Source organism: Heterodontus francisci, chromosome 3, assembly GCF_036365525.1.
Source record: "Heterodontus francisci isolate sHetFra1 chromosome 3, sHetFra1.hap1, whole genome shotgun sequence".
NCBI classification, from domain to species: Eukaryota; Metazoa; Chordata; class Chondrichthyes; order Heterodontiformes; family Heterodontidae; genus Heterodontus; species Heterodontus francisci.
The window spans coordinates 84,450,000-84,477,822 of NC_090373.1; the positions used below are offsets into that span (position 1 = coordinate 84,450,000).

The 27,823-nt window shown below is 44.5% G+C and overlaps 1 protein-coding gene across 2 annotated transcripts in view; it reads left to right on the top strand.

Annotated features, from left to right (window-relative positions):
- Positions 1-27,823, top strand: part of gareml (GRB2 associated, regulator of MAPK1-like) — a 223,558-nt gene that overhangs the window by 117,748 nt on the left and 77,987 nt on the right. The window contains exon 1 of one of the 2 annotated variants that reach the window (XM_068017834.1): positions 274-318. The exons of the other annotated variant lie outside the window; for it this stretch is intronic. The gene's annotated coding sequence lies outside the window, so the exon portion shown is untranslated. Of the gene's footprint in view, positions 1-273; positions 319-27,823 lie in introns of those variants that run through there. 2 annotated transcript variants of the gene reach the window in all.

Here is a 27,823-nt window from a genome sequence, read left to right on the forward strand (position 1 = left end):
AAAGGCTTAACTCCTTCCCTGGCCCATTCTATTTATTGAGTTCTTGTGGTTTGTTATACTGCAGTTTTTGTAATATCTGAGGTGAAGCCATCTTTTCCAAAGTTGAAATGAGAGGTATTTTTTGTGATGCTCCGTGGAAAACCTCATCACCAATTTACAGTGCTCATGATTTCAGGTTATTTAAATGAACAACTGTAAAATCAGGGGTGCCATGAATGGGACACATGGATCTCCACATCCGATTCGCTGATCTGTGCTCCCAGCAAGTTGAAATCTCACCTCACAAAAGTTACTCTGTAAAGTTTTAAAAGATATGAGGTGAGCACCACATTACTCTCCAAGTTTTTAATGTTAATAATGAGCTGACAAAACAGTTAATTTTCAAATCTAAACAGTAACTTGATTGGAGTTGTGCTTAATGTTCGTTACACACATGTCCTCATAATGTGCATTTTGTATGATTGCCAAAAACAGCATAATGGGCAACAGTGGAATAGAGAGAGGTATTGAAAATGGGTTGGTCACTACTGGTTACAGTATATTTGTCAAGGGTGGAGGAACAAAAAAGATAAAAAGACAAAAAACAGCTTGTTGTTTCACTGCTTTGGCAGATTTGCTTCAGAGGCAGGAGAAAATACTTCTAAATTGACATAATTTTTAATATTTTTCAATGGAGTAATCTTCTAAATCAAATCTGAACTCTTGTTCAGTTCCAGTTAGGGGTGCACATACAATTCATTAAAGCTTGTGAAAATCAGTTTGAATCCAGGCTAGAATCTGCAATTTCCAAGGTGGGAGAGGGGGTAGGTGGCGGTGGTGTGGGGAAAGGATTAGTTTCAAAGATAATGGGTTTGAAACCAAACTATCATGATTTGTTAAACTTCCCCTATGTGTGATGGTGTAATAAATGGTGATGTAAGAGGCTGTGGGAGCTAAATTGGATAGCCTCTTGTCATGAAAACCCTACATGCCAAATGGAAATGTTAAATTCATAGTGTGGAACTTTGCCTGAGACTTTTACTGGAAATTGTTACAAATTTTTTTAAATTCATTCATGGGATGTGGGCGTCACTGGCCAGGCCAGCGTTTATTGCCCATCCCTAATTGCCCTTGAGAAGGTGCTGGTGAGCTGCCTTCTTGAACCGCTGCAGTCCATGTGGGGTAGGTATACCCACAATGCTGTTAGGAAGGGAGTTCCAGGATATTGACCCAGCGACAGTGAAGGAACGGTGATACAGTTCCAAGTCAGGATGGTGTGTGACTTGGAGGGGAACTTGCAGGTGGTGGTGTTCCTATGCATTTGCTGCCCTTGTTGGTAGAGGTCGCGGGTTTGGAAGGTGCTGTCTAAGGAGCCTTGGTGCATTGCTGCAGTGCATCTTGTAGATGGTACACACTGCTGCCACTGTGTATCGGTGGTGGAGGGAGTGAATGTTTGTAGATGGGATGCCAATCAAGTGGGTTGCTTTGTCCCGGATGGTGTCGAGCTTCTTGAGTGTTATTGGAGCTGCACCCATCCAGGCAAGTGGAGAGTATTCCATCACACTCCTGACTTGTGCGTTGTAGAGGGTGGACAGGCTTTGGAGAGTCAGGAGGTGAGTTACTCGCCTCAGGATTCCTAGCCTCTGACCTGCTCTTGTAGCCACAATATTTATATGGCTACTCCAGTTCAGTTTCTGGTCAATGGTAGCCCCTAGGATATTGATTGTGGGGGATTCAGTGATGGTAATGCCATTGAATGTCATGGGGAGATGGTCAGATTCTCTCTTGTTGGAGATGGTCATTGCCTGGCACTTGTGTGGCGCGAATGTTACTTGCCACTTATCAGCCCAAGCCTGGATATTGTCCAGGTCTTGCTGCATTTCTACACGGACTGCTTCAGTATCTGAGGAGTCACAAATGGTGCTGAACATTGTGCAATCATCAGCGAACATCCCCATTCTGACCTTATGATTGAAGGAAGGTCATTGATGAAGCAGCTGAAGATGGTTGGGCCTAGGACACTACCCTGAGGAACTCCTGCAGTGATGTCCTGGAGCTCAGATGATTGACCTCCTACAACCACAACCATCTTCCTTTGCGCTAGGTATGACTCCAGCCAGCAGAGGGTTTTCCCCCTGATTCCCATTGACCTCAGTTTTGGTAGGGCTCCTTGATACCATACTCGGTCAAATGCTGTCTTGATGTCAAGGGCAGTCAGTCTCACCTCACCTCTTGAGTTCAGCTCTTTTGTCCATGTTTGAACCAAGGCTGTGATGAGGTTAGGAGCTGAGTGGCCCTGGCGGAACCCAAACTAAGCGTCACTGAGCAGGTTATTGCTAAGCAAGTGCCGATTGATGGCACTGTTGATGACACCTTCCATCACTTTACTGATGATTGAGAGTAGACTGATGGGGTGGTAATTGGCTGGCTTGGACTTGTCCTGCTTTTTGTGTAGAGGACATACCTGGGAAATTTTCCACATTGCAGGGTAGATGCCAGTGTTGTAGCTGTACTGGAACAGCTTGGCTAGGGGTGCGGCAAGTTCTGGAGCACAGGTCTTCAGTACTATTGCTGGAATATTGTCAGGGCCCATAGCTTTTGCAGTATCCAGTGCCTTCAGTCGTTTCTTGATATCACGCGGAGTGAATCGAATTGGCTGAAGTCTGGCATCTGTGATGCTGGGGACTTCAGGAGGGGGCCGAGATGGATCATCAACTCGGCACTTCTGGCTGAAGATTGTTGCAAATGCTTCAGCCTTATCTATCGCACTGATGTGCTGGGCTCCCCCATCACTGAGGATGGGGATATTTGTGGAGCCACCTCCTCCTGTCCACCACCATTCACGGCTGGATGTGGCAGGACTACACAGCTTAGATCTGATCCGTTGGTTATGGGATCGCTTAGCTCTGTCTATCGCATGCTGCTTATGCAGTTTGGCACGCAGATAGTCCTGTGTTGTAGCTTCACCAGGCTGACACCTCATTTTGAGGTATGCCCCTGGTGCTGCTCCTGGCATGCCCTCCTGCACTCTTCATTGAACCAGGGTTGGTCTTCTGGCTTGATGGTAATGGTAGAGTGGGGGATATGCTGGGCCATGAGGTTACAGATTGTGCTTGAGTACAATTCTGCTGCTGCTGATGGCCCACAATGCCTCATGGATGCCCAGTTTTGCATTGCTAGATCTGTTCGAAATCTATCCCATTTAACACGTTGATAGTGCCACACAACACGATGGATGGTATCCTCAATGGGAAAGCGGGACTTCGTCTCCACAAGGACTGTGCAGTCGTCACTCCTACCAATACAGTCATGGACAGAAGCATCTGCGACAGGCAGATTGGTGAGGACGAGGTTAAGTATGTTTTTCCCTCTTGTTGGTTCCTCCACCACCTGCCGCAGACCCAGTCTCGCAGCTATGTCCTTTAGGACTAGGTCAGCTCGTTCAGTAGTGGTGCTACCAAGCCACTCTTGGTGATGGACATTGAAGTCCCCCACCCAGAGTACATTTTGTGCCCTTGCCACCCTCAGTGCTTCCTCCAAGTGGTGTTCAACATGGAGGAGTACTGAGTTTTCAGCTGAGGGAGGGCGGTAGGTGGTAATCAGTAGGAGGTTACCTTGCCCATGTATGACCTGATGCCATGAGATTTCATGGGATCTGGAGTCGATGTTGAGGACTCCCAGGGCAACTCCCTCCCTACTGTATACCACTGTGCCACCACCTCTGCTGGGTCTGTCCTGCCGGTGGGACAGGACATACCCGGGTATAGTGATTGCAGTGTCTGGGACATTGTCTGTAAGGTATGATTCTGTGAGTATGACTACGTCAGGCTGTTGCTTGACTAGTCTGTGGCACAGCTCTCCCAACTTTGGCACAAGCTCCCAGATGTTAGTAAGGAGGGCTTTGCAGAGTCGACAGGGCTGGGTTTGCCGTTGTCGTTTCCGGTGCCTAGGTCGATGCCGGGTGGTCTGTCCAGTTTCATTCCTTTTTATTGACTTCGTAGCAGTTAGGTACAACTGAGTGGCTTGCTAGGCCATTTCAGAGGGCATGTAAGAGTTAACCACATTGCTGTGGGTCTGGAGTCACATGTAGGCCAGACCAGGTAAGGACAGCAGATTTCCTTCCTTAAAGGACATTAGTGAACCAGATGGGTTTTTACAACAATTCACAATGGTTTCATGGCCATCATTAAACTAGTTTTTAATTCCAGATTTTTTATTAATTAAATTCAAATTCCACCTTCTGCTGTGGTGGGATTCGAACCCATATCCGCAGAGAAATACCCTGGGTCTCTGGGTTACTAGTCCAGTGATAATACCACTACGCTATCGCGTGACTTTTAAAACAGAACAAGCAGCTAAGATGGCCATGCACATATACATAAGGGAAAACCAAAGGATTAGGCTGGAGACAAAAGATTGATTCAGCCGAGCCAGAACAATGTGCTGCTCTTTGATTCAATTATCTGAGATAGCCTTGTCAATATGAAGTCATCAAAAACCATCGACACCCATTGACTTTGAAAGAGCCAACCCCTCCAAGTGTGACTGAACAGCTTAAGGTGTGGCTTCTTGAATCTCAAAGAATTTTCCAGAATGGCCTCACTAACCCAAAAAAGAGGTTTGGGAATATCATGTGACTAGTGTGCAACTTTGGAGAGGCTAAACTTTGTCAGTCAGAAGGCAGACAGCAACTGAGATCCAGCAAGAGAACGTTTCTCTCCTCGCTCCCTCTCTCCAGCAAAGACCCAGAGAAGCCTCGGCTGGAACTACTGAGCCTCAAACCTATAGCCCAGCACAGCAACTGGGGGACAGGGATAAAGTCCTTCTTCTGCCTTCCGGAACCTGAGAAGCAAGCCCAAACCATGCACATAGCCCAGCGAGGACCTCAGGACTACAATTTCAGCTAAGCACTCGGAGACTGAGATTCAGTATTTGAATTCTATTTATTGCAGACTCCAACCTCCCAACTCTGTTTTTCCCTCTGTAATATATTTGTGTGTGTGTGTATGTGGCTCTTGTGTGAATGTGGGGCATGGTACATAGCATTTTTAGTAATTTTAACCAGTTTAGAGTGATAACTTACACCTTTCTTGATTAAACTCAAGAAAATCTGTCTGATTGGTTCATTTGCAATTATATTAGAGGAACAGGAGCAAGTGCTTACTGAGGTGGTAAGTTAAATCACTGTGTTAAAAGATAAACCCTGTTGCGGTCAAACCAGAGAAGGGGTGAAAGGGGAACCTGAGACCCTCCCTCCTCACCTGGTCATAGCACCCTGAAAATGGGCACAGGGAATGCAATGCACGTTTAACCTGTGCCTGTTGATTGAAATGCAGGCAGCATGCCAGCTTTGCACTGCCTGCTCCTTAGAATGATTTCTCCATGCAGTCAGTGCGAACTACACCGTTCATTGGCTGTATGCATAAGCAGGGTCCCATCTATTAAAATTGTCATGAAAAACCTTATATGCCAAATGGTAAATATTAATTTCATCGGTTGGAACCTGACATGAGACTTTTAATGGAAAAATCCTACAAGTTAATTTTTTAAAAACTGGCAGCCAAGATGTTCACTGCAGTTTACATTTGAAACACCAGGAGATTAAACTGGAGATGTAAAGTCTAACCAAACTGATCCAGAACAATGGCTTGCTCTCAGTGATTGAATTACCTAGAATGGCTTTATAAACATAGTCATCAAGGTCATCTACACCCAGTGGCTTTGAAAGAGCCAACCCCCTCCATGTGACTGGACCTCCTGAGGCATGTAGCACCTTGAATCTGAGAAGATTCCAGAAAAAGCCTCATTAAAAATAAAGGGCTTTGAAAAAGCCATGTGACTGCCTGCACAGCTCTGAAGAAACTGTAAGCTTTGTCACACAGACAGCAAAAGCAGTAACTGAAAAGCCAGCAACGAAGCAGGCTCACTCTCTCCCCAGAAAATATCAAGAGAAGATTCGGCTGCGACTGGAACTCTCCCAAGCCTACAGACCGCTACAGCCAGCAACCAGGGGATGAGAATCAACCATCACCCTTCTGTCTTCAGGAGCTCTGAGCAAAGCAAGCTAACCACTGTGCACGTGGCCCAGCGAGGACTTCAAGACTACAACTTTAACTGAGGACTACTGGACTCACAAAGTGTATTTAAATTCCATTTATTCCTGACTTTAATTCAACCACCAAATCTGTTTCCCTCTGTAATCTATTTTTGTATGTGTGACTTGTGTGAATGAATGTGTAGCATATTTTTAGTATTTTACCACTGTGTTAAAAAAATAAACCCTGTTGCGGTCAAACCGGAGAAGGGGTGAAAGGGGGGGGGGGGGTGCCTGAGACCCCCTCCTCACCTGGCCATAACAAAATGAATGGATGAAAAATCATCTGGGGAAAGCACTTGCAGCTCTGAGGCAGAAACACAACAGAGAAAAATTATCTCAGTGTTGAATGTGGAATCATGTTGTGCACAAACAGACAAAAAAGTAAGAAAATCCAGAGAGAGAAAAGACCTTTTAGTCCATCAAGTCTGCACTATGCCATTCCATCACAGATTTCCCTCTCATAGCACTTGTTCCCCTGTTAGGGAGCCCGAATCTACTTCCCCAAGTTCAGCTGGAAAAAAACAGTTTTATTAATATTTCCGAAAACCTTAAATGCCTTTTCTCTACATTCATTAACCCAGCTCCTCTTTTAAAGGAGCCAATTGATTCAGAATTAGTTACTTGTGATTTTTTGATTTTCTCACCCTGTGCTCATTGTCATCGTTAGGTAGCTTGTTTACTTCCAACTTATCTATAACTTTCAGTGTTTTAAGAGACCTGTATCATGCCTCCCCTCAATGTTAGCTAGTGAAAGTAAATTTTGGTGCTTGAACCTTTCTCCATCATTTAACCCCCTATTGCTTGGAATCATCCTAGGACAGGGGTCTACAACCTGCAACTCCAGAACTGCATGCGGCTCTTTAACATCTCTTTTGTGGCTGCCAAACCTTTCCATTTGGATTGCAATGACATGACAAAAGCCTAAAAAAATTAAGTCAAAAGAAATAAGAGGCATATTTTTATTGTGGGGATAAAAAGCTTATCATTATGCAGCACTTTACGTTTTTAAATGATTATTTTAATGAAAAACATCATCATGCTCTAAATAAACCTGTTTGAGTGGTATTGCTACACTGTGGTTATAGATAATGCCTTTGGTTCGAGGAACATGATTTATTGTTGCGACCAATATTGTTTCCAATACAGCTGAGACAATAAATTATTCTGAGTGTATTGTTAGAAAAATTTTTCTCACAAGAATCAATAGCCGAAAAATCGTCTTAATTCTTCGCACCTTAAGTTATAGTTTGTTTAAAGATGACTGTACTGACAAAATTATGGTTAAAAGAGTCAAAAAATGGGATAAATAAGAGTTAGGTCTATCTAAATTTCTTTTTTTTATTGATATATAAATTCAATACATGGTATTTTATATATTATATATGCAAATTATGTATTCTACCAGAGACACACTATGGCAATTTGACAAGTATTTGGTTTAGAAATGCTGAAATTTCAAATTGTGGCTCCCAATAGTTTTTATTTTCAGCAATTTTTTTAAAAAGGCTCTTCAGGTTAAAAAGATTGCTGAACCCTGTCCTTGTCTCTTTCCTCGAAATTCTTTCTGTTAGGCTGAAGCATCACTCCCAAAAACATTGTGGTTGTGTAAGAGGTTAAAATGCAAAAAAATCTGGAACAGGAATTGAACCCGCCTTGAATCCGCTCACTTCCTGTTTTAATGGAAGCGGGAGAAGAGGCAAGCAACCAACCCGCTCGCGAGAAACATGTTGGTCACTCAGCTATTATAATGAGGCTGCCTGCCTGCCTTCATTTTAACAGTCATGCTTTTTTTAAACACAGGCAGAAGTGTTTCCCAGACCTTGGGAAATTTGGCAGGCCTGCCAAAGGAGGCCTGAATCCATGATTAAGTGACTTTACAGTACTGCGTGTGGGCCAGGAGGAACAGGAGTATGTCCACCAGGCCTAACAAGCTACCCAGTAAACCATTCCTTCCTTCCACAATCTTTCTGCTCGCCTCTGACCTCCATCTGACCTCCCCCGCCACCATGATCAAGACCGCCATGCAGTCCCACCCTTCAATATGGACTCCCTGTATCAGTGTGGGACATGCCCCACACCTTCCCACAATCTGGACACCCCTGCAATCTAGCCACCCTCCCAATCTCTCTCATTCTCCCAATACAACTACCGGCTATCATAGGCTTCGGCCCATTGTAGCAGGCTTACAGGCCAAAAAGCCTGTCAATCAGGCCACCTGTGTGCAGGAACCCTACTACCCTGGTATAAATTGTGCAGGACATTTGGGAAACCCGTTCTTCCAGGTTTTCTGACTTCACAACAGCCTCCCCCTAACCCCACCAACCAACTCTCCCTCCCCCCCCCCCCCGCCCCCCCACCCACCTCGTCCCTGTCACTGCACAGAACTCGCCTTGAGGCTAAAATTGAGGCCATTGTCTCTATATTATTTTTGAGGTAGGGTGACCAAAATCGCACATTGTACTCCACAACTGGCCTCAGCATTGATCTGTATAATGTGAGTATAACATATTCTGGATTGTAGATCAAATGTGACTCCAAACACATCCCAGTAATAATTACCTTACACTGACCAGATGCGTTGAAATCTAAATCTTTATTTTTCTATTTTTGGCTCCTGCCAGTTATTTCATTTTCTAGCTAAGGTTACTGTTACTTCCCTTCCCAAATTCACTTCTTGGCTCCCATGTTTTTCTTTATTCATTCATGGGACGTGAGCATCACTGGCAAGGCCAGCATTTATTGCCCACCTCGAATTGCCCTGGAGAAGGTGGTGAGCTGCCACCTTGCAGTCCATGTTGTGTAGGTACATCCACAGTGCTGTTAGAGAGGGAGTTCCAGGATTTTGACCCAGCGACAGTGAAGGCTCAACATTATAGTTCCTAAGTCAGGATAGTGTGTGACTTAGAGGGGAACCTGCAGGTGGTGGTGTTCTCATGCATCTGCTGCCATTGTTCTTCTAGCTGGAAGAGGTTGCAGGTTTGGAAGGTGCTGTCGAAGGATCCTTGGCAAGTTGCTGCAGTGCTGTGCACCAGTGGTGGAGGGAGTGAATGCTTAAGGTGGTGGATGGGTTGCTGATCAAGCGGGCTGCTTTGTCTTGGATGATGTCAAGCTTCTTGAGTGTTGTTCGAGCTGCACTCATCCAAGCAAGTGGAGAGTTTTCCATCACACTCTTGACTTGTGCCTTGTTGAGGGTGGACAGGCTTTGGGGAGTCAGGAAGTGCGTTACTCATCACGAAATCCCCAGCCTCTGACCTGCTCTTGTAGCCACGGTATTTATATGGCTGGTCCAATTAAGTTTCTGGTCAATGGTAACCCCAGGATGTTGATGGTGAAGGATTCAGCAATGGTGATGCCGTTGGATGTCAAGGGGAGATGGTTAGATTCTTTCTTGTTGGAGATGGTTATTGCTTGGCACTTATGTGGCATGAATGTCACTTGCCGCTTACCAGCTCAAGCCTAAATGTTGTCCAGGTCTTGCTGCATGCGGGCATGGACTGCTTCAGTGTCTGAGGAATTGTGAATGGTGCTGAACACTGCAATCATCAGCGAACATCCCCACTTCTGACCTTATCTCTGACCTTATGTTGAAGGGAAGGTCATTGATGAAGCGGTTGAAGATGGTGGTGCCTAGGACACTACCCTGAGGAACTCCTGCAGCGATGTCCTAAGGCTGAGATGATTGGCGCCTAACAATCAGAAATAGCTGATATTGTTAATGGTTCTCTCTCCTCAGGTACTGTCGACCTCTCCTTCAAATCTTCCATCATCACCCCCTCATCAAAAGCCAACTTTTAACCCCTCCTTGCAAACTCCTGCCCCGTCTCCAACCTTCCTTTCCGCCCGAAAGTCCTTGAATGTGTTGTCGCCTCCCAAATCAGTGCCCGTCTTTCCAGGAACTCCATGTTTGAATCCCTCCAATCAGTTTTCCGCCCATGCCACAATACTGAAACAGCTCTTGTCAAAGTCACAAATGACACTCTGTATGACTCTGATAAAGGTAGACTTTCCCTCCTTATCCTTCTTGATGTGTCTGCAGCCTTTGACACGGTTGAACGCACTATCATCCTCCAGTGCATCTCCACTGTCATCCAACTGGGTGGGACTGCACTCACCTGGTTCCATTCTTACCTATCTAATCTTGGCCGGAGAATCACTTACAATGGCTTCTCTTCCCACTCCTGCACTGTTACTTCTGGTGTCCCCCAGGGATCTATCTTTGACCCTCTCCTATTTCTCATCTACATGCTCACCCTGGGTGACATCATTCGAAAACAGTTAGTTTCCACATGTCCGCTGACAACATCCTGCTCTACCTCATTGTTGTGTTATGTTGCTTTAAGAACATGTATGGAGAGTGGGCGTGATCATCATGGAGGAAAGTGATCTCACGTAGCATGTGACCATGCCAATTGTCAGGTGTTGATCCCCAAGGCTAAATGTGCCTTGTGAGCTCTTTTTAGCATAGTTGTGATGTATCTGTAGCAGTCTGAGTTCTCAAATAAATAAAAGCTATCTTTTGTTCATACCAATTGTTTGGTATCTTCGTGTACAGCAAACAGAGCAACATAACAAAACATTACGTGATGGCAATGGTGCGAGTTTGAAGACCTTACCACGTTGCAGAAATTTAAAAAGAAAATCCGAAGTTAAGAAAAAAACTCGAAGCCGAGAGAAGGCCAGAGAGAGAGAGAGAGCCAGTGAAGAAATTTGGGACAACACAGTAAGTTTGCTGCAGGAACAATGAAAAGCAAGGTGCCTATGGAACTTTAAACAGCACAGTGAGTACCTGTGTTTAAAATTGCTGAACTGGGGAGCCAGTGGAAGATGCATGATGATCCAGGGTGACCCTGTCCAAATGGCTGTGTGTTGGTCCAGGGTAAAACCGTCCAGAGTCCTTTCTGTCCCTACTGGAGATTGAAAAAGGCTGCAGTAGCCATTACTGTCTCTTTCTCAGTTTTTTCTACTTCGTGGGTGGGACTTAAGCCCAGAAGCGCGGGAAGCAACAGTCAATGCCAGTGGGAGGTCCACAACGACATTGAAAACTAGCTAGCAGCTGGTAGTCTGCATATCCCAAGTTTAAAAAAAAAACACTTTGGAAAAAAAACTGACTTGTGTTCACTGTACACACAGAAGGCATTGCTGCGTAAACAAACAGCTTGTCTCTGCAGACACTCGCATATTTTTCTTAAAAGGGCAACACAAAACAACTGCTAAAAAAAAGCCTGTAAAACCTATATTTAAAAAAAAAGGATTATTAAAAACATGACCACCAAGTTCCCAAGCATGGACTGGAAGGCAGATGACATCATGTCAGAATTTAAGCTTTTCAGGCAGACAATGGAGTTATAATTTTTAGATGTAGCTATCACAGATCCTGAAAAGCAGGCGATTAAAAATAAGATTGCCACTGGCAAGGAGGGGCTGCACAGAATCAACATGTCGGGGCTATCTGTGGAGGATCAGAAGGATGCTGCCAAACTTTGGAGCACACTGGAAGATGGATCAGCTTCGTGTGAAGATCCAAAAACCAAATAAATCATGTGGGAAGTGCAGTCTCCTGCACCTACTGAGAAGCTGTGCTGCATTCGGAGACCTTTGCAAGGCATGTGATCTAAGAGGACATTGGATTAACATCGCACCAAATGATACGGAAGGTTGCAACAAAAAGTGCATTGAGTCGATTAGAGACCTGTAATTACTCTACCCAGACAGGGTTGATGCAATTGGTGATCTCCAGGGTGATGCCATATTGCACGTGAGGGAGGATGCAGTTCCTGCTATCAACGCGCCAAGGAAGTGCAGAGTGCACATTCAAGAGAAGCTCACAGTGGAGCTAGATGACATGGAACACAACGGAATCATCCACTGAGTGCACCAACATTCCGTTTGGAGCAGCTCCATTACCTGCGTGCTGAAGAAAGATGACAGCCTCAGGATTTGCTTCGAGCCGTGACGACAGAATTTAGCCCTTAAGAGATGCCCACATAAAATCCCGACCCAGGAGGAACTGAATCCTAAGTTTACAGGTGCTAAGTATTTTTCAAGCTCGACGCGAAGCATGGCTATTGGTCTGTCCACTGAGCCAGCTACTCACAACTTTTAGAATGGCATTCAGGAGATACTGACGGTTACCATTTGGTCTGTGCATCAGTCAGGACATTTTCCAACAACACATGGACAGGATAATGGAAAATGCCCCAGGCTGTATCTGTATGGCTGATGATATTGTGGTAATGGAGTGGACCAAGGCAGAGCATGACCAAAACCTGCATTTGCTAATGCTGGCTGCTCGTCGTGAGGGCTTTATGTTTAATAGCGAGAAGTGCCAGGTTAACATTAGGCACATCAACTTCTTTGAGTCGATATATTCCACCATAGGCATACGCCCAGACCCAGATAAGATTGAAGATGGCAGAACCATGTCAACTCCCCAGGACTGGGAAGACCTACAAAGTTGTCTAGGGCTGTTCAACCTTTTGGCCTCATACATCCCAAGTTTCGCTGAACGAGCAGCATCACTTAGGGAACAGGTGTGTAAAGATACTTCTTACTTGTGGCAGGAAGACCACCAGCAGGTGTTTGAGTCTTTACAGATAGATCTGTCAAGTCTAGACTACAGTATTATGAGCCAACCAAAGAGGACTGCACTTGAAGTCGACACACCCCAGAAGGGATTAGGCGCCTGGATCATGCAGCAAGGGAAGCAAATCACCTTGGCGTTGAAGAGTTTGTTGAAATTCCAAGCCAACTATTCTAACATCAAACATGAAACCTTAGCTCTGGTTTTGGTATAACAAGGTTTCACACCTACTTGCTCGGAAAACATTTTACCATTGAGACTGACCACAAGCCACTTGAGACCATATGGCTTAAACCGCTTATGAGTATTCCCCCGCAGTTGCAGAGACTTTTGGTGATGTTTCAGGGGTACAGTTGTGATGTCTGATAGAAACCGGTCAGCAAAATGGTCCCATCGGACACCCTGAGCAGTTTGCCTAACCCGAATAATGATGCAGATGTCTCACTAGATTTGCATGATCACAGTGTGGATACTGAGACTGAAGATGTCCTGAAGATCAACCTCATGGGTTTTGGACCCCACAAATGTGAGCAACTAGGCGATGAGACGACACGTGACCTTACCCTATCGTGTGAAATGTGATTGTGGAAGGATGGCCTGATACCATACAGGATGTAATCAAATGTCTACGCTGTTTCTAGTCGTAACAAGACGAGTTTGGTATAACACAAGGGGTGATTTTGAAAGGGAAACAAGTCCTGATACCCGAAGCTCTGCATTCTAATATTTTAACGCAATTGCATCAAGGGCATTTAGGGATCGAGTGTACCAGACGTCTTGCCAGAGAGACAGTCTACTGGCCAGGAATCAACAGTGCTGTTGAGATGATGGTGAAATCCTGTGAGGCATGTCAAAGTTATCAACCAAATCAGCAGAAGGAACCCTGGACCCAACATAAAACACCTTCACATCCACGGGCGAAAATCAGCACAGAATTATCTCAGGTTCAGGTGATGATTCCCTCCTTGTTATGGATTACTTCACCAAATTTTCAATCATCAGGCGGCTACGCGATACATCAAGTGCAGTGGTTGCTGATACTATCAGTGCTCTGTTCAGCCTATTTGGCGTGCTGGAAGAAATTATCTCTGATCATGGGCCACAGTATGCAGCAAGACCATTTCAAGACATGTGCCAGGTGGGGAGTCTGTCACGTGACATCATCGCCTCATTATCCAATGTCCAACAGTACTGCTGAACGCATGATGTGCACTATCAAATCGCTAATTTTGAAATATAGGCAGACGGGACAAGATCTCAAGGTGGCAATGCTGCACCTCCGAGCTACTCCATCAGACGTAGGCTTACCGTCGCCTGCAGAGTTGATGTTTGGAAGGCAGTTAAGAACTACCCTGCTCAGACATCATCCCTCTAAGTTTTCCACAGTAAAGGACATACTTTCTCTAAACAAGGAAGATGAAGGCATCGTATGACAGGCAAGCAGGACCAAAATTAGCTCAAATGCGAGTAGGACAGAAGGTCAGAGTCCTCAAACATGCGTCAGGAACTTGATATCAAGCAGAGGTTGCTAGGATATGTGAGCCCAGATCTACGAGGTCCAGACGCCCAATGGTATGATTCTCAGACGGAACCAAAGTCAACTCGGAGAATTGCATGACAACACTACGTTTGATAACCTGTGGCATCGCGGACACGTTCAAAGACAAAGTCTGAAGATGAACATACAGAAGCTACGAGTATAGAGGAAGAGCGTGTTAACCAAAGTTCCGAATTACCAGAGTCTCAAAGGGATCATAAAGGTAAGCACAGTTTTCAGAAGAGGTTTACGAAACAAGATCCAGATGAATAAGCAAACCTCCTCTACATTTTAGAGTGTTAAACTTGCTTACTTGTAAATTACATTTTGTTTTATTCCTGTTAGTCTGAACAGCAACATCATTGTATACTGTACTTATGACTTCTGACGAATGGGATATTAGATTAGATTAGAGATACAGCACTGAAACAGGCCCTTCGGCCCACCGAGTCTGTGCCGACCATCAACCACCCATTTATACTAATCCTACACTAATCCCATATTCCTACCAAACATCCCCACCTGTCACTATATTTCCCTACCACCTACCTATACTAGTGACAATTTATAATGGCCAATTTACCTATCAACCTGCAAGTCTTTTGGCTTGTGGGAGGAAACCGGAGCACCCGGAGAAAACCCATGCAGACACAGGGAGAACTTGCAAACTCCACACAGGCAGTACCCAGAATCGAACCCGGGTCCCTGGAGCTGTGAGGCTGCAGTGCTAACCACTGCGCCACTGTGAAAAAAGGGGGGATGTTGTGGGATTACCTTAAGAGACTGTAAGTGGAGAGTCACCGAAGGAAGTGAGGTTGTGTCACACAAGACCAGAGAGCTGTGGGTATAGACCGATAGAGTAAGGCATGTGTAGGGGTGCTCCTGTATTAGTTGTGTGTATATATGTTGTCATGAAGACCCCCACCTGCCTAGAATGAGGCACATTAATTTCATCATATGAACATTAATTTTAAATTGTTGCTGAAGTGAAGAAATGACTTGTTTAAAGAGATCACTAAACATTTGGCTGGAGGATATTTGCATACTAAGAGACAGTGCTTGTGGAGACAAAGCAAATACTTCCTGGTCCAATTAACCCAAATGTATTTTGATCACCAGACATTGAAGGTGTAAAAAAGCTCACATTCCAGTGTCTGCTAAGATGGAGAATCCACAAATGCAGGAGTGGTTCAGCTGGTCACATGACTAACCTGCTGGCCCAAGCTTTTTGAACTACATATAGGACAGTTTGAAGACAGACTGCAGATTGCAACTAAACCTGGAACAAGATAAGATAGTCTCTCTCCTGGCTGGTGCTCCCTCGCTTTCTCACAAACCTCCGGATCCACTGAAGTCACTTAAACCTCAAGAGAGAAAAGAATCTTACATCGGAACAAGTTAAGGCATGCACTGGGCCCCAACGAACAGCAGGACTTACCAGCAACCAAAGACTCCACATCAAACTCAAAGGACTGTAATTACAAGCCAGCTATTGCCTCAAACTCTTCCCCTTTATTCTTTATACTTTTTCTGTCTCTATCTGCGTGTGTGTTTATCGCGTATACATGCCTGTGTGGTCGCGTCGCGTATTTGTAGTCATTAACCGGATTTGTGTTTAAGGTTAATAAACTTCCACCTTTCTTGTTTAAATCTAAGAAAACATGTTTACAATTGGAAAGTGGTGAACAAGGATTCACTGAGTGGGGGGGACTAAAACATGGTGTTTTTAAAATTAAACCCTTTTACGGTTAAACCAGGCAAAAGCTGAGAGGGAACCCCTAGACCCCTTTCTCATCTGTTCATAACAGAAATTTGGGAGCTAGCGTCCCAGATTTGGCCCACAGACAAACGAGGAAATTGGAAGTGGGAAGCCAATTTGATCCCAATCAAAAAAGAGAAAAGATTTCAATACAGATTTTCTTGTGGTTGTGTGTGCTAGAATACTAACATGTCTGTGACTGAAGCCAGTAGCTCCCCAAGCCAGGGTGAAGTAACTTGGGATAAATTAAAAGCACTGTCTATGGTGGAGTGGAGAATAATGGCTGAGCAGTGTGGGATCACTGTCCATGCCAAGGCTAGAAAGTCTGAAATCCCTTGAATCTGAAGAAGCAGAAACAAGGTTAGAAGTAGACTCCTACAGGGTATTGCTAGCAAAGATACAATTGGAACAGAGAAGAGAGAAAGAGAGAGACAGGAGAAAGAGAAAGAAAGAGCCTTCCATAAGGAATGCGAAGAGGGAGAGCTGAGGTGACTTAAGTTCACTAGGGGGCGACAGAGTAACCCCAGTGAAAGCATGGCCAATATGGAGGGGCATAATTCAAGCTGGGTACAGAATTGTTAAAACTTTCCCAACTGATCCCAAAATTCAAAGAGGGAGACGTGGAAGTGTTTTTTGTGTCTTTTGAAAAACTGGCAAGACAGTTAAAGTGGCCAGCTGAGGCTTGGACTCTGCTGATACAAAGCAAGTTAATAGGAAAAGCCCATGAGGTTTATTCCCTGTTGCCAACTGAGATAATGAAGTGACAAAAAGTGCTATCCTCGGGGCATATGGGTCAGGACCGGAAGCCTATCGCCAAAAGTTTAGAACCCTCAAGAAGCAAGCTGATCAAATTTACCTGGAGTTTGAGAGAAATAAGCAGCTGGCTTTTGACCAGTGACTGATGGCTTTTAAAGTGCAGCTCAGCTATAAAAATCTCAGAGAGGTAATTTTGCTAGAGGAATTTAAAAACTCTCTCCCACTCTCCATAAAGACACATGTAGAGGAGCAGAAGATTCATAGAGCCCGGGAAGCAGCAGTTCTGGCCGATGAGTTTGCTCTCATTTATAAGTTGGTTTCCCAGGAGAAAACCTTTCCAAATCACCCCCACAAATCCAAAAAGGACAAAGGGTGGGAAGGTGATAGAAGCCCAAGCAGTCTTGGGAGGGAAAGAAAAGCAGGAGACACAGTAGGCCCTCCTCCAGCCAAAACGGAAGGTGCTGTAAGTACGAGTGAGACCCGGAGACCTGTGTTTTGCCATTGTAATAAAGCAGGGCATCTAAGAGCTGACTGCTGGAAACTAAAGGGAAAACCTGCAGGGTTAATCAGCGCATGCCCGCTCTGTGAACGAGAAGGGACCCTGATGGAAAGCACAGCAGAATAAACTGTGGCTTTAACTGCAGTACGAGTGAGACCCAGGAAGCTTACGATTGTAAGTACTGGAAAATTTAATTGGATTCCTGAAGATTATCAGGGTTTTGTGTCTGAAGGGAGTGGAGCAAGCAAGCCCATAGTAATTCTCAGGGACACAGTGGCCACTAGATCCCTTTTACTGGCAAAAGGCCTGACCTTTCCCCCAGAGAGTGCCGTAAACATCAGAATGGTGGTGAGTGGTATTGGGGGCAGTGTTTGCCTGTACTTTTACACCGGGTGCACTTGAAGAGTGAGCTACTTTCGGGACCGGTGACCGTAGGGATAGTCCCTAGTTTGCCTGTGGATTGGGTTGACCTACTCCTAGGTAATGATCTGGTGGGATGAAGGTGGTAGCTTCCCCAGTAGTGAAAGAGACACCGCAGGAGGTCAGAGGGACAGGGCAGTGGCAGGAGATGGTCCCCTGCAGTTTCCCTGAATGTATAGTGAATCAGGCCATGATCAGACCAGCTTCCCCAGAGGAGATTGAATTGGCACTGCAGGCAGATGACCATGAGGTCTGTCTGTCTGAGACTTTCTTTGGAAAGTTCGAAGACCCAGGGAATGAATTAAATAAATCTTCCCTAGCTGAGGTTCAGCGAGCTGACCGAATATTGAGAGAGTTAGCACAGGCTGCTCAGTCTGAAATTGAAGCAGAGGGGATCCCTGATTGCTACTATCTAAAGAATGAGGTACTGATGAGGAAATGGAGTTATCCTCGCAGACCTGAGGCCAAGGAGTGGACAGTAGTTCACCAGTTAGTGGTACTGCAGAGGTACCGGAGAGAAATATTAAGAAAGGCCCATGAGATTACAGTGGCTGTACATGTCGGTGTACGAAAAACCAAAGCCCGCATAAAACAGCAGTTTGACTGGCCAGAACTCCACAAAGATGTGGTGGAGTACTGTAGCAGTTGCCACATATGCCAGGTTGAGGGGAAACCCCAACCTACAATGAAATCTGCACCCCCTAAGTCCTGTATTGCTGTTCGGAGGACCCTCCAGCAGAGGGCTGGTGAACTGTCAGGGACCTCTGCCAAGAACAAAAGGGGACAGGCAGGCACAGGGCTGGCAAAAGGTTAGAAAGGAAGGCTGGAAAAGGGACCAAGAGGACAGGTTAAAGGAAGTCCAGGAGGAATCCCAAAAGGAAACCCCTGAAAAGTTAGACCCCACATCCTCCTATGTAGATGCAAACACTAGCAGCACCCTACCAAAGTTGCTAACAGCATTTACAGGGAGCTGCAGAGATAAAGAAAGTCCTCAAGAGAAATGGTTAGGGTGATGCCTCACCTAGTCGAAGTGCCACAGAGAGGGCAGCAGAATCTGGACAAATACCTGCAAGCAGGAGTGTCCCAGAGGACAAAGGGAATATTAGCAAAGAATTCCACCACCCCACCCCCCCCCCCCCCCCCCACCGCCCCCCACTGTCAGGAGAAAAGGGAACCAACCATCACCTAATGTGAAAAGCCCTTGCATGACTCATCAAAGCACTAAGAGTTCAGTTTGGAACTGCCCACTGCCGCCGCCCCTGTTTATTGGGATGCCAAAAAGGGCAGTTTAAAGCAGCACTGCTATCAAGAAAAGACAGGCTGTAACAACTGTTAGGATTTCTGAATGAATGCGAGAGATGCATGTGTGTTTTCTTGTACTTCACTCTCGTCCCTTTTAATGAAATGCTCTTTTAAAAAAATCGCATTTCATTCTGCTGGGTGTGAAGGTGTCATGAAGACCCCCACCTGCCTAGAATGAGGCATGTTAATTTTGTCATATGAACATTAATTTTAAACTGTTGCTGGAGTGAAGAAATGACTTGTTTAAAGAGATCACCAGACGTTTGGCTGGAGGACAGTTGCATACTAAGAGACGGTGCTTGTGGAGACAAAGCAATTACTCCCTGGTCCAATTAACCCAAAAGGATTTTGATCACCAGACATTGAAGGTGTAAGAAAGCTCACATTCCAGTGTCTGCTAAGACGGAGAATCCACAAACGCAGGAGTGGTTAAACCAGCTGGTCATTTGATTAACCTGCTGGCCCAAGTTTTTTGAACTACACACAGGACAGTTTGAAGACAGACTGCAGACTGCAACTGAACCTGGAACAAGACGGCCTCTCTCCTGGCTGGCTCTCTCTCGCTTTCTCACAAACCTCCGGACCCATTGAAGTCGCTTAAACCTCAAGAGAGAAAAGACTCCTACATCGGAACAAGTTAAGGCATGCACTGGGCCCCAACGAACAGCAAGATTTACCAGCAACCAAAGACTCCACATCGAACTCAGAGGACTGTAATTACAAGCCAGCTATTGCCTCAAACTTTTCCCCTTTATTCTGTCTACTTTTTCTGTCTCTATCTGTGTGTGTGTGTTTATTGCTTATGCATGCTAGTGTGGTCGCGTCACGTATTCGTAGTTATTAACTGGATTAGAGTTTAAGGTTAATAAACTTCCACCTTTCTTGTTTAAATCTAAGAAAACCTATCTAATTAATTTATTTGCCTTAACAATTGGAAAGCGGTGAACAAGGATTCACTGAGGGGAGCTAAAACACTGTTTGTAAAATTAAACCCTGTTATGGTTAAACCAGGCAAAAGCTGAAAGGGAAACCCTAGACCCCTTTCTCACCTGGTCAAAACAATGTTCCAGTTTAAGTTACAATAAAGATAATATTATTCGTATATTATTTGTATTCCATTGGATCTTATAATAATCCACGCACTAAAGGAACAAATAATACAGCAGGATATTTTCTTTAACACCATGCATGCAGCATTCCAAAAATATAAAATACAAGTTAATACTTCAACACAGACAAAACGTCACTTTGTTGCAGAAGTTAGAGTTCCTAATTGATTTTCTTGCAAGCTGCAACTTATTAAGGGGAATGTCTTTGTACCAGGCATACCACACCATGATACCTGAAGCAGTGGACTGACCAAAGAAAACTGCCTCAAAGTTAAAATCTTAATTTGTGCTGCAGATGTGTGAGTCTGCATTCACTTTGCCAGGCAGACCTGTCAACAAAGAGTTTTTGGCAGATGTTTCTCTATGCTCCAAAGAGGACAACCTTTCTTTGCTGCCCCCACCTTCAACAAGGCCTCTGAGACTCTTTCAATAAAGAGGACAATCCTCCCTCTTTGCGGGACCCTTGCACTGTCCTCAGGCATCTCTTGCAATTCAGTGATCAGCATTCTTGCAGCAAACTTCAAATCCCCAAAATCAGTGAGTGCCCATTTAAGGCACATTAGCAACGACTTACGACTGCTGCCACACCACATATTCTGTTCCTGTGACTTAAATGCTTCCTGTTTATAGCCTAATTGCACAGGGTGTGCTAATAATTTTGCTAATGAGAACATCTCCTATCACCGCATTCCACTAGGACCCTAAGATTGGGCTTATTGCAACTGAATTTATGAAATTATGCTTGATTGTCAACTTTTCATGCTTGGCACATGTTTCAGGAATTTGGGCATGTGCTTCTCACTGTGATTATTTTGTAACAGCAGCTCTTATATCAATTGTAATTCCTGGAGATGCTGGGACTCAGAGGGCCCGATATTTGTGGGGTTGGGGGGGGAGCGGGGGGGTGGTGGGTTGCGAGATGGCCAAAAACAGCTGAAGACCCCAGGACGTGGAGCTTCTGCCAATCTTAGGTAGGCCTTCATTAACATTTTTTTGTTATATTTTCCGTCCAGCAGCCGGTCGAATTGACAGGCTGGCTGGTGGCCAGGAGGGAAAATCAATAGAAGGAGGCCTCAGCTGGGGACCCTTGTGGGGGGTGGTGGGGGAGTGGGGAGAGAGGCTACAATTAGGAAGGGGGATAGAGAGGCCACAACCGAGAGAGGGGAAGTGAGGCAGCGATCAGGAGGGAGGAGAGAAGTCGGTAATCAGGAGGATGAGGAAAGGAAGCTGGAGGTTAGGGCTCGGGGAAGCCAAAAGCTTTCTTGATGGACCAGATGGAACATTTATCCTATAAAATTGACTTTTGCTGTGCTGGTTTTCCAGGGTCAATTTTAATTGGGTTCCCAATTGCGCTGTGGGAGCCTGATTTAAATATGTTAATGAGGTGTCCGGCCTCTCCACAGTGGGTCACTCAGACACCCTGATATGCCTCGATGTAAATAAGGCTTGTGGGCACATGCATGGCATATTGGGGATGTGTTCCTCATATTTAAGTTGATCACTCTGTCACCCAACCCTTCCCCACCCATCGCAGGGTCTGGGGGAGTTAATATCGAGGTAGTTGTCTCTTCTAGATTAGAATTGTTTGATGGCTCTTGGATCTACATCTTCAGCAGTGTGTTACTATGAGCTCAGCAGATTCAAAGCTTGCAAGGCTCCTGGTATGAACATTAATATTACTGCCATTCCAAGGTGTTTTAGTTTAGATTTGCTATATATATCTAATATATATAATGACTGCACTTCCTGTTTGCACAATTTGACTTTTGGTTGTCATTTTTGTCACTCTTTGTGTCATTTTATCACATCATAAGTTTGTATTTCCATATTCATAATGGATTTTGCCTATGTAAACTCACTGTCCTGTAACTGCAAAGTCCAGCCATCAGGTACCTTTGAAGCGTTCAGATGCTTTCTGAAGTTATTTTTCAGGTGCCATTTTTCCCAGTAACTGAAATTACTATTGTCCAAAATAATTACTGAAACAAAATTAAAGATTCAAATAATTATTAATTTCATAACACGATTGAATGTATCTATTGAATTATATTTTGCATATTTTAATGGCGTAACAATTTTACTTAAAATCTTAACTTTTTCCAAAAGAATGGGCTTTAACCTAATATTTTTATACAAAATAAGCTGAATTTGGTTCTGCTGTTCTAGCATATGCAGTATAGTTAATTTCCCAGGATGTGTCAGTGCTGTTCAGTCAGCTGCAATAACATTTTTCTTTCGAATCTAGCATATTGTGTTCAGCAGCTTTACTTCACATAATTTTGTAAACAAAAGAACATATTTTAAAAGCTTTATTGAGGTGAAATTTATATTGAATGTTTTGAAAGAAAAACATGGAGGCTTTTGTCTATGAATTTCTGTGTGCCAGTGAGAGAAAATGAAAGTCGTCTGATTACATACCGAGTGTAGTTTTGCTCTATGTTCAATAAACTTTAGAATGTATATTCCATTTGAGTGGGTGACAAAGTGACTAAGGTTAGAGAGAGTGAGAGAGAGAGAGAGAAACTGGGGTCACAGAGAGACCATTGGAGGTGAAAGAGGGAGATAGAGTGAAGTGAAGAGAAAGAGGAGAGAGTATCTTCATTTCATAATTGAATTTGTTTTTTAAAAATTGTGTTTTGAAGCCAACTAATTAACTCACCTGTGCTTGTTTGAAAATTAATAAAAGTCAGTGATAATTGCTTACATTACATCAGTGAAACTAAAGTTCTAATTTCTTAGCATTCGGGCTAAAGATTGGTTCACGCTGGTTTTTGGTTGCGGGGTTGCAATTCATGATCAGCCTGTGCCCAAGAAAATTTGCTGCTGCCACTTCATTTATCTCACTGTAGTGTTAGGCCAGCTGGTTTTGCACTGCTGGCTGCCTGAGCACCCAGCAGGAGGCTGAGCAGCATTTGCTAAAAGAACAAAGGGCAAAGAACAAAGAACAGTACATCACAGGAACAGGCCATTCGGCCCTCCAAGCCTGCGTCGATCTTGATGCATGTCTAAACTAAAACCTTCTGCACTTCCGGGGCCCATATCCCTCTATTCCCTTCCTATTCATGTATTTGTCAAGATGTCTCTTAAACGTCGCTATTGTATCTGCTTCCACCACCTCCCCTGGCAGCAAGTTCCAGGCACTCACCACCCTCTGTGTGAAAAACTTGCCTCGCACATCCCCTCTAAACTTTGCTCCTCGCACCTTAAACCTATGTCCCCTAGTAACTGACTCTTCCACCCTGGGAAAAAGCTTCTGACTATCCACTCTGTCCATGCCACTCATAACTTTGTAAACCTCTATCATGTCACCCCTCCACCTCCGTCGTCCCAGTGAAAACAATCTGAGTTTATCCAACCTCTCCTCATAGCTAATGCCCTCCAAACCAGGCAACATCCTGGTAAACCTCTTCTGTACCCTCTCCAAAGCCTCCACGTCCTTCTGGTAGTATGGCGACCAGAATTGCACGCAATATTCTAAGTGTGGCCTAACTAAGGTTCTGTACAGCTGCAGCATGACTTGCCAATGTTTATACTCTTTGCCCCGACCGATGAAGGCAAGCATGCCGTATGCCCTCTTGACTACCTTATCCACCTGTGTTGCCACTTTCAGTGACCTGTGGACCTGTACGCCCAGATCTCTCTGCCTGTCAATACTCCTAAGGGTTCTGCCATTTACTGTATACTTCCCACCTGCATTAGACATTCCAAAATGCATTACCTCACATTTGTCCAGATTAAACTCCATCTGCCATTTCTCCGCCCAAGTCTTCAACCGATCTATATCCTGCTGTATCCTCTGACAATCCTCATCACTATCCGTAACTCCACCAACCTTTGTGTCATCTGCAAACTTACTAATCAGACCAGCTATATTTTCCTCCAAATCATTTATATATAATACAAACAGCAAAGGTCCCAGCACTGATTCCTGTGGAACACCACTAGTCACAGCCCTCCATTCAGGAAAGCACCCTTCCACTGCTACCCTCTGTCTTCTATGACCGAGCCAGTTCTGTATCCATCTTGCCAGCTCACCTCTGATCCCGTGTGACTTCACCTTTTGTACCAGTCTGCCATGAGGGACCTTGTCAAAGGCTTTACTGAAGTCCATATAGACAACATCTACTGCCCTTTCTTCTTCAATCATCTTCGTCATTTCCTCAAAAAAGTCAATCAAGTTCGTGAGACATGACCTCCCCTTCACAAAACCATGCTGCCTCTCGCTAATAAGTTCATTTGTTTCCAAATGGGAACCCGCACAACATTTAAGAAGTATTTAGATGAGCACTTGAAACACTATAGCATACAAGGCTACGGGCCAAGAGCTGGAAAATGGGATTAGAATAGATAGGTGCTTGATGGCCGGCAGAGACACGATGGGCCGAAGGGCCTGTTTCTGTGCTGTATATCTCTGTGACTCTATGACTATGACTATGACATACGGGGGATACCCACGTGAGCACCCTTCTCAGCATGGGGCGCCGTGTGAGCCGTGCGGAAGCGACTGGAGATGAGTGTTCCCCAGTCAGAGGCATTCAGCTTCGATGATCTGAATTTCGCGACCAAGGAGTGAGGCAGAGAGGCAGCCAAACAGAAAATGAGAGAAGGAAACAAATAGTGAGGCAGGCATATAGTTTCTTTCCTCATTCTAAATTAATTTTTTAAGTCGAATTTTGACAACAAACTAAGCCTCTTTGTGAGAAACATGTTAAGGGGGGATGGGAAGAGAAGAGGAAAATGGCAACAGGTTGAGGATGAGAGGGCCTCTGGCTTCTTGGCAATTCACTTTGGGGAAGTGATTGAAAATAGGGAAATAGATGCAGGGTTAATGGTGAAGCAAATGATAATGGAGCCAGGAAAAGGGGCTGATACAGGGATTGAGTGGGTATTCAAGAGGAAGAAGTCGCAGTAGCAATGGGAGTAAGGGCGAAGTAGAGTAGGAAGCAACATGAGTAGAGGGAAGGTAAATGGGGAGGAGATGCAATGGGAGTGAAGAAGTGAAGGATTACGAGTCACATTAAATGGTTTTCATTCAAATTCAGGCCCTTCAAAATGGACCCTAGAGATGCAAGGCTTTTTAAAAATTCATTTACTGGGATGTGGGTGTTGCTGGCCAGACCAACATTTATTGCTCATCCCTAATTGCCCATGAGAAGGTAGTGGTGAGCTGCCTTCTCGAAACGCTGCAGTCCATGTGGGATAAGTACACCCTATTAGGTAGGGACTTCCAGGATTTTGACCCAGGAATAAATACTTAACTCTCTCAAATTGACAGTCAAAGAGCCCGAGTAAAATTGAAGTCAATGGGAATCAGAGGAAGACTGTCCACTGGCTGGAGTCATACCTAGTACAAAGGAAAATAGTTGTATTTGTTAGAGGCCAATCATCTCAGCCCCAGAGCATTGCTGCAGGAGTATCTGAGGGCAGTATTGTAGGTCCAACAATCTTCAACTGCTTCATCAATGATCTTCCCACCATCAGAACTTCAGAAGTGCGGATGTTCGCTAATGCTTGCACAGTGTTCAGTGCCATTCGCAACTCCTCAGGTGATGAAGCAGTCCGTGTCCACGTGCAGAAAGACCTGGACAACATTCAGTCTGGGGCTGTTAAATTGCAAGTAGTCACACAAGTACCAGACAATGACCATCTCCAACAAGAGACCAGAATGTTATGGATAGGTGGTAAGTGGTGTAGGTGGTTCCCACTGTTCACCTCCCAACTGACCACAATTGTGTTTTGTTTAAAATCATGAGTCAGCTCCTGAATGATTTACTTGCCGACTAAACAGACAGTGACAGGTTTTCTTGAAGGGTTAAAACAGAAGATTAACAATTTATTGAACAATATTCATTCACCAAAATGATCGCAACACCACTCACGCATGCATTCACTCGCACGAACACTCTCAAGAGAAGATAGATAGAAGGTAAAGGGTAGGAGTTCATGTTGCCGTAGGTGTAGGTAGTTTATAGTAAACCTGTTGAATCTTCTAAGAAGGACAATCTTTTTTAAAGATGCAGGCCTGGGTGTTTGTAGTCTTGAACTTATTGAGATGTTGTAGATATCTGGTGGTTTAGATTTCAGACTGGGGGTGGCAGTCACTTTCAGTTCTCTGCTGCATCAGGTTGAAGTGTAGAATTAGTAGCAGGACTTCTTGTTTTGGCTGGGTCTTTCCACAACCCCTGGCTTGATTGTCTCCTCTGTGAAGTTGCTGTGATTTCTCTTTCTCTCTCTCTCTCTCTCTCTCTCTCTCTCTCTCCAGAGGGTTACCTTTTAAAGTCACAATTCATCATATTAGCATTTCTGGTACCTGCCACATGGTCTTCTGCCCTGCTGTGACCACACAATGAACTAGGATGTGAAATCCATGGCCTCTATTAATGTCTGAATGAATATCATTCAGTTATGATGTGTCTACTTCACACCTTCTTTGTCTTAGAAGAAAACTATTCAATTCAGGAATGTCTCTTGATAGTTCCAGGATGGTGTAGTCAGCAGCTCTTAGTCTGGAATGTATCCTTTTTCCTTTCGAGACAGTGAGGCAATTTTCAAATAAACAGGCCAGATCACCTGACCTTCAGTGGCCATTTTGCAGCACATTGTCCACTTTTTTACAGGAGAAGACAATTTCAAAGATTCCACATTGGATAAAGTTCGTATCTTAAAAGTAGGAATATGCCTTTACTGGGCATGACAAGAAACTTAACTAGATGAGTTGCATAAATACTGTGGCTAGAAGCAAGGTCAGAAGCTGGGTATTCTATGCCAAGTAACTCACCTCTTCGCTCCCCAAAGTCTGTCCACCATCTACAAGGCACAAGGCATGACTGCGATAGAATACCCTCCACTTGCCTGGATGACTGCAGCTCCAACAATACTCAATATCCAGGACAAAGCAGTCCGCTTGATCGACACCCATCCATCACTTTAAACATTCACTCCCTCCAACACTGGTGCACTATGACTGTATTGTGTACTGTCTACAAGATGCACTTCAGCAACTCACCAAGGCTTCTTCAGAGACACCTCCCAAACCTGTGACCATCTAGAAGGTTTAGAAATATATCACCATTCCTTCATCACTACTGGGTCAAAACCCTTCCCCCCCACCTCACCACCACCACTGACCTATCAGCACTGTGGGTTTACCTGCACCATATGGACTGCAGCAGTTCAAGAAGCCAGCTCACTACCACCTTCTCAAGGGCAATTGTGAATGGGCAATGAATGCTGTTCAGCGACACCCACATCCCATGAACAAATGAAGAAAAGCATAATTCCAAATTTTCTTTATTTGAAAAGGTACTCATGAGTTTGAAGTGATAATGTCTTCTTATTTTAGTAGCTTCGTCCTGTAAGTGCTAAAATGCTACTTCATATCACTTGCAATAAACTCAGGATTTAGTGCTGGCTGGTCCTCCAATTTGTTAGTTGTGTGTACAAATGCTGATTCTTGTGTCTGTAAATGACTTTTGTGGTGATTTGAACAAATTTATTTAAATAGATTGATTTTGCTGGTTTTTTGCATGTTTTAGATTAGATTAGAGATACAGCACTGAAACAGGCCCTTCGGCCCACCGAGTCTGTGCCGACCATCAACCACCCATTTATACTAATCCTACACTAATCCCATATTCCTACCAAACATCCCCACCTGTCCCTATATTTCCCTACCACCTACCTATACTAGTGACAATTTATAATGGCCAATTTACTTATCAACCTGCAAGTCTTTTGGCTTGTGGGAGGAAACCGGAGCACCCGGAGAAAACCCACGCAGACACA